This window comes from Canis lupus, chromosome 2, assembly GCF_011100685.1.
Source record: "Canis lupus familiaris isolate Mischka breed German Shepherd chromosome 2, alternate assembly UU_Cfam_GSD_1.0, whole genome shotgun sequence".
Lineage (NCBI taxonomy): Eukaryota > Metazoa > Chordata > Mammalia > Carnivora > Canidae > Canis > Canis lupus.
The window spans coordinates 50,022,805-50,034,598 of record NC_049223.1 but is presented as its reverse complement, the minus strand read 5'-3'; the positions used below and the strand labels follow the sequence as shown (position 1 = coordinate 50,034,598).

General features: G+C 34.9%; 1 protein-coding gene across 1 annotated transcript in view; it reads right to left on the bottom strand.

Moving 5' to 3' along the window:
* Positions 1-11,794, bottom strand: part of CWC27 (CWC27 spliceosome associated cyclophilin) — a 192,454-nt gene that overhangs the window by 41,084 nt on the left and 139,576 nt on the right. The window lies entirely within an intron of this gene.

Here is an 11,794-nt window from a genome sequence, read left to right as displayed (position 1 = left end):
TAAGTATTTAAATTGGGCTGGATCATATTTTATCCAGCATTTCTATATATTTGTAGGAGAAGGAAGTTCTGTGCTAACTCAGTTCATGTTGCCAGAACAGGAAGTAGCACATTCATTTCTCATATGCTTGAATCCCCTTGAATAAACAAAAATTGAATAAGTGACTGGATGATTTTAGTGACATAAAACTGGCTAATAAAATACACAAGGAGTTTGAAAAATTTAGTTTCTCTAAGTACAGGCTGTTCTTTTACTTTTATTATAAATCTCAATATATAGTGGATGATAATTCATAAATAATGATGTAGTCTGATGACTGTCATTAACTGAAATTCCTACAAAGCATGCTAAATGAATAGGAATGAAGTATGGTGGGAAAAAAAGAACATTCACTAAAGCCTATATGTTGGCACCATGCTAAAGTGCTTTGATTATCTATGAAGGATCCATATACCAAAAGAGGAAACAGAAATTAGAATATGATAAAGCTGCGATTTAAGCCTAGGTCTGTATGGTACAAAAGGCCCACACCTGTGCCCTACTGGCTTCAATTAAAGCTTTAATCAGAAAATAAGATTTTTACCTAGTGTCTCTCATATGGTGGGCATTCTGACAAATGCTATGAAAGACATTTAAAACATAAATGATACCAGCTTTTCATTCTATAATGTAATCTACAGGGTGAAATTAATCTAAGATAGGTGAAAAGAGTTAAGAAATCAAGGCTTTGACTTTAAATATCAAATTGCTGATTCCTTAGAGGGCCTAAAGCTTACCTGTGTTATACTGTTAGAATAAAGTATCTTAGCTATTTTGGAGATAAAACTAGGTAATATATGTGAAAAGGTCTAAGGAAAAGAATGGTCAACATCACTATAATCAGTTTACTACTGGAGTATCAGTCCATGAGAGCACCAGAGTTAGAAGTTACTTTGAGGATCTTCTAATCTAATCTACCTTCTCAGTTTATAAGTGAGTGTTTAGGTAAGTCAAGTTACTCAGCCAGTCTCCCAGGGGGATCTCCAGCTCTGCCTGGGCTAAAACTAGTGTTCTGACTCTTAGTTTAGGTGACAATCTAAATTAAGTACTGTACTTCTGTCCCTGCATGTTATAAAGAATGCCTTTAACCCCTCCTCTAAGAGCTAGTTGGAAACTTAACCCTTGCTTCACTTAAATTCTTTATCTCAAAACGTTTTTGTTCTAAACATGAAGGGATGATGACTACTCAACTGTGGTTACTTAGCTCATGAACCAATGGTATCCAACTACAAATCTCATCTTTTAGATAAAGGGCTTATTCCCTCCACTGTCTCAGGACCAGAGTTCAGGGAGCTTAACAGCTCTAAGTAGCTGTTACATTCATTTCTTTTTTCTAAAAATGCTTATCAAATAATCATTATGTATCAGAAACTGTTAGGGCTACTTATAAATTATTTTGAATATACCCAGTATTTCAAGGAAATTTTTGAAAAATTCCTGTAATAAACAAAAACTTTTATCCAAATAAACATATTACTGCTAATAGTAAACAGCATTTGAAAACAAAAGGGACAGACTTCAATGGATATAAAAAATATCAATGCTGCTGATACCTAGTTGTATCTTTTTTCTTTTTTTTTTTAGATTTTATTTATTAGAGAGACAGCAAGCATAAGTAGGGGCAAAGGGGGAGAGAGAGAAGCAGGTTCCCTGCTGAGCAGGGAGCTGGACATGGGACGCAATCCCAGGACCCTGGGATCACAACCTGAGCCAAAGGCAGATGCCCAACTGGCTAAGTCACCCAGGCACCCACCCCAGTCTAGTTGTTTCTTATCATACTTTTTGGAAGCTAAACTATGTATCTTCTTTTTAAATCAAATTTTGTATATACCAGTTCTTAATTCTAGGAATGTACCAGACTTGAAAGTAGATAACCATGATAACTAATACTTTAAGTACTTATTATATTCCAGATACCAGTACCTGAGTTACTTGATTAATCCTGATAATCAAACCTATGGGGGAAGGCACAGTATTAGCCCTATTTTGCTGATACGGAAACTACAGTAGTAAGAGGTTACATAACTTATTATTAAGGGACTATGAACATGAGAATATAGACCCATGTAGTCTGACTCTAAATGACAAATTCTTAACCAGCTTGGTTACTTCTTCATGTTTGACACACAAGAAAACTTAGAAAATATTCCAATTTGACATAAAAAGGCATCAGGTAACCAGTTGGATGTGTCTGATGAAATAAAATCCTGCCAAAAAAAGGCTCTAAATTCCTCCAAGACCATAATAAATGGGAAATACAGTCTGCCAAACAGTGGATTTATGTAAATAATTTCCACCTAGGAAGACTCCTTTATAACTTTTTTCTGATAATCCTTAATTAGTCATATGTCCCCCCCTCATTTGAACCTTTAGACTGTTTTAACTACTTGTCTGTATTTGCCCCCTAGGCTACAAACACATACGGCAGGGATTATGCCCTGTTTGTGGCTTAGTAGACTGTTTTAACTACTTGTCTGTATTTGCCCCCTAGGCTACAAACACATACGGCAGGGATTATGCCCTGTTTGTGGCTTAGCATATGCCTTGCATATAGTATATGCTCAATAAATAGTAGCTGAATGGACAGATGAACAATTTGATCATTTTTAGATCTTTAATTACAACAGTGTTTAGTTACCTTATTGCTCTTGCTGGATGGAGAGACTCCCTGAGGGACTTGTATGGGCTTAGGGCCCTTAGCATACAAATACTTTTACAATAGATAGTTGTTTAATTGAGTTATAGATAAATAATTTCTGACACATATTAAATAGAGGTAAGAGGAACAGAAGTCAACTTTAAGGCAGTTTCCTCTGATTACCTGAACACTAAACTTTTTGGGTAGAATCTCTGTAAGAGTTATACCCATTCATTGAGGTTTTACCATCTCCTTGAGGAGCTACTGGGGATATACTATGTATCTTTCCCCTAGTCAGAATGCCTATTGTTTTGTTTGTTTTATTAGGAAAATCCATTATGGAAATGACAATAATGAGAATATATTCTTTGACATTAAGATGAGAGCTTATGTATAATATACTTTTTATTATCATTTCTTGTAATTATAATCCATAGTGTTTACTGAATGACAAGAGGTGAAATTTGTACTAAGTTTGTTTTAAAGATAATTGCAAGTTGCTTAAATGACGTCTTTAAAAAGTGAATCACTAGAAACCTGGTCTCTTTATCCAATGAAACTGCCAAAATGAAAATTATTCACAATAAAGAAATTATTTACTAGAGGTGTCTAAATGCACATTTACAAAGTCTACACAGAAGCTTAGGGGAAGACTAGGCTGAAAGTTTAATTTCTTTCTGTTCTGTGAACTAAAATAAGAAATCTATGATTTATTCATTTTATTTAATCACTTTATTTTCAGCATATTTTTTGTTACAAATTGAACAATACTGGCTCCATCTGGTGGTCAGAATAAGCCTATAGTTCCAGAGTTCCGTGAAGATATGTCAGAAGTTGTTAAATAATTCAGGGGCTACCTGAATTGAACACTGAACACTGACATATACTTTAACGCTGAACAGTGATTAAATGCAATTCAGTCTACATTTTCTTTTTCTTTCCATTTTCATCCTAGCTTCATTGCTTCATGTTATTTTACACTTAAAGTAATCCTCAAAATAAAGTAAGAATATTTTCCTGTGTTTTTCTGTTAGCTGATTTGAGAAATGTGAAGGTAACAAGTTATAATACAGTTAAATTAATCCAGACTTTTAGACTGTATCCTATTTTGGAACATAAACACAAAAATACTGATTTTCACTGTGTATTTTGTAAATTTGACTATGATATGCTTTGGTGATGGTCAGCTTTTGTTGAATTTAATGGGAGTTCTTTATGCTTCTTAGATTTTGATGTCTGAGTCCTTCCCTACATTAGGGAAGTTGTCAGCTATAATTTGTTCAAATAAACCTTCTGCCTTTTCCTCTCTCCTTATCTTCTGGGATTCCTATGATATAAATGTTACTGAGTTTTAATAAGTCAATTGAGTTTCCTAAGTCTACCTTCATGATTCATTACTTTTCTTCTCCTCTTCTTTATCAGTTTCATTATTTTCCATTGGCTTCTCTGCTTTGTCCATCCTTATTTATATGGTCTCCATTTGGGCTTGCATCTTAGCTACAACATTTTGGATTTTGGCCTTACTAGATTTTAGTTCTTTTACCTCTGCAAAAAAATACTGATTTTCAGTTGTATTTTCCATTAAACATCTCTAACAGGGGTAACCTGTGAGTGAATGAGAGTTCATATCTAGGGATTCTGTATATTTACAACCTACTGGCTACTTAATTTTTTTTGAAGATTTATTTACTTATTTGAGAAAGAGAGAGAGCGTGCAAGAGAGGGTGAGAGAGAGCACGAGCAGGGAGGAGAGGGAGAAGCAGGCTCTCCATTGAACAGGGAGCCTGATGCAGGGTTCCATCCCAGGATCCTGGGATCATGACCTGAGCTGAAGGCAGATGCTTAACCAACTGAGCCATTCAGGTGCCCCTTAATCTTAATTTTTAAATTCACTATAAAAGGAACATGTCCACAATTACAACAGAAAATAAAGAACTAAGAAGTTCTTAGACAGCAAGAACCCGCTCCTTTACAGGCGGAAAAACGGAGGTTCAAAGAGGTCAAATGATTGTGCTAGGCTTGGAATATCAGAAACCAGATCTTATGACATCTCAATGTTATTTCCTTTCTCTATATACTACTATGTGTACTTTCTCTTTGGAATGTGTAATCACTACAGATGTATTTCATTATAGTCTAATAATCACTTTGAAATTATATACATTTAAAGTATGCTGTGACTATTTATAAAATGGCAGGACTTCCAATATAGATTTAATTCTCTAGGAATTTTCATAATTTTAATTTTTGTTATTTTCCCTTAAGATTTTTAAAAACTTGTCTTGGGGCACCTGGGTGGTTCAGTCAGCCAAGCGTCTGCTTTTGGCTCAGGTCATGATCCCAGGGTCCTGGGATTGAGCCCCATTGTGCTTGGGCTTTTGCTCTCTCTCTAATAAATATATAAAATTTTAAGACAACAACAACAACACCAAAAATTTCTGTTAATACCCTGGTCCTACCCAAATACAAAATTTCACCTTTTACTTTCTCAAGCATATTGCTTTGTTGAGTTTACTATTCAAACAGCAGTCATGTTGGTAATAACTAATATAACAACACATAGATTAGGTACTACAAAGTATTATACCAGAAATCAATTCAAATGAATTAAATGAACTTATCTAATAAATTAAGAGATGAAGAGAACTTATATCAGTAAAGACAGGTTCTGAAGCCTAAACATGAAATTGCTTTAAAATTACTTTAAACTTAAATTGTTTTAAGTTACAGTTTATTATATAATTCTATCTCAAAAGCTTTTTATCAGATGTTTCTCCATTTTCTTAATGATCACAAAAAACAATTACAATACAAAAATGATTACTGAGAATTACTGAGGGACACGAATAGCTTCTCTTCTGGGGCTCCAACTTTCCACCTGTCAGCTCTAGTCTGTTGTTTCTTTTCAAATTTACTTCATTCTTCCTCACTTAGACCCCAGGACTAGAGCAAAGATTGATTGATGTTGCCCCCAGGTCTCTCAACAGAGCAGACTTTGCACTTCTCCAGATGGCATGAGCCACAATTCTTGCAGTTTGATGGCCATTTTGACAACATCCCTACGTTGACCTGCCATTCTGGATGTGGAAACTACAAATTTTATATTCTGTGTTGTAGCAATAAGAAAAAAAATACAAAATTCCTCAAGATAAAAAGATTTCATGAAACCAATCAGGGAGGATACTGAAGAAAGAATTGCTACCTAACACTGCCTAAGGCTATGATTACCCTGGCAAATTAAACACTTCAGAGTATCTGCATTTATAATAGCACTTAAAGGAGAGTTCCAGTGTTTTGTAGTAAATTCATGAGATACTTTTCTTCAAGTAGTTATAAGAGTTTACAGACCAATTCAAAAATAGTCCTTAAATACTTGCATGTGTGGTATGCACGGGTTTCTTTTTATCCCGTGTGTGACTGAGGCATTGAAGCAATAAAGTGACTAAAATATAAGACCATTACTACTAGTACTATCACTGCTTTTAGGACCTAGCACGTCTGAGATATAATACTAAGAACTCTGTGCCTGCTTTCTCACTTAATTCTGTAACAACAGAATGGATATTATCGTCTCTATTTTGTGCAAGAGGAAACAGAGGTTTAGAGAGGTTAAGTATCTTGCCCAAGGTTATATAGCTAATAAATGATGGAGAAAGGATTTGAAATCAGGGCTGTCAGACTTCAAAGGCCATGCTGTTTTTATTCTGTTACACTGCAAGCAGTTATGGGGAAAGGGCGGGGGGGCACTAGTGTATATGGGAGTGAGTGAAACATAGATGGTTCTTGATGTGAAGGAGCTTATAGGCTGGAAAATGGATAAGATACATATATTCTTTTAACTGTGCAGTGGTACCAACGACATGAGAGGTCCTGATAAAGTACTTAGGAAATCCCTGCAGAGGAGACAGGAAAAGTTGGGAGGAGGAAGTGGCAGCAAAACTGGGCGTTGTTAGAGAAGGAAGATCTAGCCAAAGCTGGTAGAAAAGACATCATAACCAAGCAGGGAGGCAATATAGTGCAGGATGCCATGAGGAAGACAAAAAATGTTCTGTGAAAGTGAAGAATGGGTGAAATAAGATGGGGAGTAAGGAAAATCAGAAAAATCTGATTATGCATGCAATTACCTAAGGGCTGGATTAGTGAACTGGAACTTTATTTTGTTGAGTAACAAGTAGCCACAAGACATGTCTTATAGGTCTACACTGCAAGGAAATAATTTATAAGTATTTGCAAGCCTTTTGTAAAACTAAATGAACTGTGTTGAACCACCCTGGACTGGTATGTTGTTTGAACTCATTTCTTTCTTTTTTTTTTTTTAAAGTATTTTTGTCGTTTTTTTAAAAAAAGATTTATTTATTCATTTATGATAGACAGAGAGAGAGAGAGAGAGAGAGAGAGAGAAAGAGAGAGAGAGGCAGAGACACAGGGAGAGGGAGAAGCAGGCTCCATGGCGGGAGCCCAATGTGGGACTCGATCCCGGGACTCCAGGATCGTGCCCTGGGCCAAAGGCAGGCGCTAAACCGCTGAGCCACCCAGGGATCCCCTGAACTCATTTCTAAATAAAATAAAATAAAATAAAATAATATTTTCTTTATGTGATACTAGTTTGAGTTAGTTGATAGAACGGACACTAAAGTTCCAAGTTTCCTGATGCCCACACTTCTCTTAATGAAAACAGTGCCTTCTGCAGTAATTCAGTGAACAAGAGGACAAAGGCCAGTAAGTAATAGAGAGACAGAGAAAGACTGGCTCACAAAATCTTGTTGAGATTTTCCCCTAATCAGTTTAGGAAAGAACTTTAAAAAGTATCTTGGTAAAATTATTTTCCCAAACCTATCAGAATATTCTACCTTTAATGTGAAAGTATGTGCAATTACTTGAAAGCACCATACCCAGTTGTTTCAGAATTTTTTAACCTGCCTAGACTGTATTCTCTACCATAGGTTCATTTAGTCCGATTCAGATTTCACCCTTCTTCCTCAATTTCTATCTTAAATATCTCTAACAAGCTGTATTTTGAGATGAGGTGAGGATAGTACAGAGATTATCAAGTTTTGCTTCATCTGAAGTCGACCTGTGTTCAGATGTGCTTTCTGGAAACTGGGATTGGAGTCTGAGTTGGATGGGAGTCACCTTGCTTAGTTTTACTGATAATGCTGTGAGCTGTAGGCCAGATCTCAGTCTGCTGATTCTGGCTTCCAGCTAATAGGTCATTTTGCTGTGGCTTATCTTATTTTATTTATTATTAATTTGTTTTTTAATTTTCTTAAGGAAACAATGCTTTGCAATTTTATAGTGGAGACTATTGGACAGAAGTTCTGACTTCTCAAATCTGATTCAGTTAGGCTGAGTTCTAAATGTCTTTATTGCTTTGGTTTCTTCATTTGCAAAATGGAAATTATAGAACTTGCTTAATCTACTTCTCAGACTGTTACAGAACTAAATGTGAAAGGGCATTTGATGAGACTTTGTAAACTTCATATTATATAAATATGAGGTTTTATTATTTGGCATTGAATCCAGGGCACCCTATATTATAAGCTACTTTCTAGCATGGCTCCCTTCAAAAGATTAAATCTCATTTGAAGAGGCAAGGAGTAGATATAATATTTTTCGCTTTATTAACATGTTTGTTGGGAAAAAAATATTTCTGTATATTAAATCATATTTTCAAAGCACCAATAAAATTCATAACTGGAAGAAGTGTGGGAAATTCATTTGTGAAGCAAATTATCAAAACTTAATTTATATTTCCATAAATTTGGATGTTCAAATGTAGCATTCTTATGATGAGGCTTACCTATAAATCTGAATTTGCTTAAAAGTAAGCACTATCTGGCTGGTTCAGTCAATGGAGCATTTGACTCTTGATCTCAGGGTTGAGTTTGAGCCCCACGTTGGGTGTAAAGATTACTCAAAAAAAAAAAATCTGGAAAAAAAAAAGAATAAGCACTATCTGCTGGCATACAGTAGGATGGAAAATGCTCTGCTATTCTTATCCTCTGCCTGTAGGACACTTGTACAAATAGTGCTTTCCATGTGCCAGTGAGTATTCTAAGTGCTTTATGCATGATAACTCATTTAAATATAACGTGGAATGAGTTGCTACTGGAAAGACATATCTTTTGAAAAAAGCTGAAATTTGGAAAGGCATGTAATGAGTGAATGCCAGTGAGCTTTGACTGACATGGGTACCAAAGCTAGCCCCAAGAATGTGAGTTCCTAAAGGGCAGGAACTTTTCTGTTTTATTCTTCATTTTATGTCTAGAGATTCAAATAATGCTTCTAAGTTTTCAGACACTTGACAGATATTATTTAAAAGAATTAAGATTTTTTTTAAAAGATGATTTTTCAGAAGAAAATGAATTCCTAGAGAAAGTAATTGAAAGAAAGTGGGGAGAAGGAAGGGACAAAGCAGAGGGGTCTAAATAACTGGCCTTCCTTGAAAAGCTGCAGTTATTAGGTGCCACCTTAAGCTTAATGGTTCTTAACATTTCTTTTGTGGTACTTGCAGCCAAAAAATGATCCGGAAACAATAGAAATATAATACTCATTAAGATGATACATCAACTAAAGTTAAAGTCTCTGAACTCTATATTACAAAAACATATGTGCTGCAGAAAGAAAAAAAAATCTTTTAAGGTGCCTGAGCTTTGAAATGGCATTAATTAACTCTTTTAATAAAGAAGGATTATTTGGCTTTGTTTGATTAATTTCATAAGCTGAAATCGTTACTAAAGTAATCTTACATTTTTTTCTTGGTGAAGTGAAAAATTTCTCACCCTCTTATTTTGGATTAGAACACAATTACAGACACATTCTCACTGATTAATTTTTTAAAGAAAACCTTTGGCTTAGTCACAAAACAAAGCCAACACACTGAATGGACTGGGTTCAATATTTTGAGTTAGCAACCTCACATTCTGTTCTCAGCTTTGTCACTCACTGGAGTGAAGGCTTGAGTTGCCTCCCAAATGCTTTGTCTCTATTGTCTTAGATGGTAAATTCATTATTAATTACTGTTTAAGGCATTTAATGTAGTAAATTAATTAGTATGCTACATACTGTTAAAATATCTCAGGCAGTACAAGTATGGATAATAGAAAAATAAGCAAGCCAACCTTGAGAAGTATTTCTGAGAAACTGAGTTGCCTGGATTCTATCCCAATAGTCCGCCTAGCATCTTCACAAGATACCAGCAGTCTTTGGCTGTAGTAAATACTGCAATTATTGTGTCTTTAATTACAATCAAATCAGTAAGAATAAACAATTCTTCTATATATGCATCATATGGCAACTCATCACAGTGTAGAGTAGTGTAAGGGACTTCTCTATGGGTTTTGTGGAAGGCAAAGTACAAAGGACTTATTTTTGTTGTCGTTTTTCTATGGCAGACTCACTCTCCTTATGTCACAGATAATACTGAAAATAAGATGTTCAGAGATAAATCAGACAAAAGTGGTAAAAAAAGGATACTGATGCTAATTCTTGGTTGGGATTATTTGAAAGGGGACCAGACTGTAAGGTTGCTTCTAGAGAGAAAGTATAAAGTGTCTTGTGTACACTGCCAAATAGTAACAATAAAAATATGGATTTACATAGTATAATAAAACTTTTATTATCTTTCTTAGGTATTGGAAGAGTAAATAGATGTTCTGTAATTAGATACCTAAATTATTATAGTAAGTGAGAGGGTAAAAATGACTGCATAAAAAATGCCATATCCTTTCCACTCTGTTTCACACACACAACTTGCAAGATAAGAAAAGGCGCCATGCTTTCTTTTATCTCCATGCATTTGCATGCACTGTATCCTCCATCGGCAACACTTTCAACTAACTTACACACCTGAACCAGTAGCTTCAAAAATTTATAAAAGTTGAGAGGTTTCTAGTGTACAAAAGGACTCACTTGAGAGGTGAGAAGAAAATATTAGAATCCTTTATATTTATTTATTTTTAAAGTAAGCTCTGTGCCCAGTGTGGGCTTGAACTTATGACCCTGAGATCAACATCATGATCTACTAATGAGCCAGGCACCCTAAAAATGTTATTAATATTTAAACTATTGTTTTTTTGTTGTATGTTATATATAGTATATAACCTATGTCTTTGGTTATACTGACATATGAGTCACAAATACATATAAAAATACATGTTTTGGAAATATTCACAATGTATTTTACAACCCAAATGTCCATCAGTTGACAGATAAACAATATGTGGTATAGCCATAGAAGGGAATATCATTTAGCTATAATGGGGAATGAAGTATTTGATACATCCTACAACACAGATGAACCTTGAAAATATGCTAAGTGAAAGAAGCCAATCACATTCATATGAAACATCTATAACAGAGAACTCTATAGTGATATAAAGCAGATTAGAGGTTACAGAGGGCTAGGGGAGGAAGGGAAGGCTGAATCTGTAGCAGGAGATGGTAAAGGGTACAGGGTTTCCTTCTGGGATAATGAAAATGTTCTAAATTGTGGTGATAGTTGAAGGTATCTATGAATATACTAAAAGTCATTGAATTGCACACTTAAATGGGTGAATTGGATGGTATGTGAACTATATCTCAATAAAACTGTTAAAAATAAAATTAAAAACTTTATTCTGCAGGTGTAATAAAACATTTTTGAAGACCAATGGTCTAAATAACTGATGATTCTACTTGGGTTTGTGTGTCTAGAAAGATATGTTGCCATCTAGATTTAACTTCCTTTCTTTTGCTCCCTCAAACCTTCATCAGAATATGTCCCACGTTGTATCAATACTGGTAGTTTGTCTCTTTCACCTGCTAAATTACAAACCATATATGTTCACCCCATATCATGGACTAAAATAATTTCCAAGTGGCTTAAGGAATTAAAAGCAAAAGTAAAAAAAAAAAAAAAAAAAGTCCAGGAAGATACAGATGAATATTTAAACCATCCTGACCAGATACCTGGAGAGTTTCAAAAAGTACTGACATGTGGGTTTCACTCCCTGAGCTTTGGTATTTCCAGGTGATTCTTTTTTTTTTTTTTCTTTTTTCAGGTGATTCTAATGTATAGAAAAGCTTGGGAACCACTGGTCTAGTGATGAAGGAGATCAGAAAAGGCATTTCAGAGAA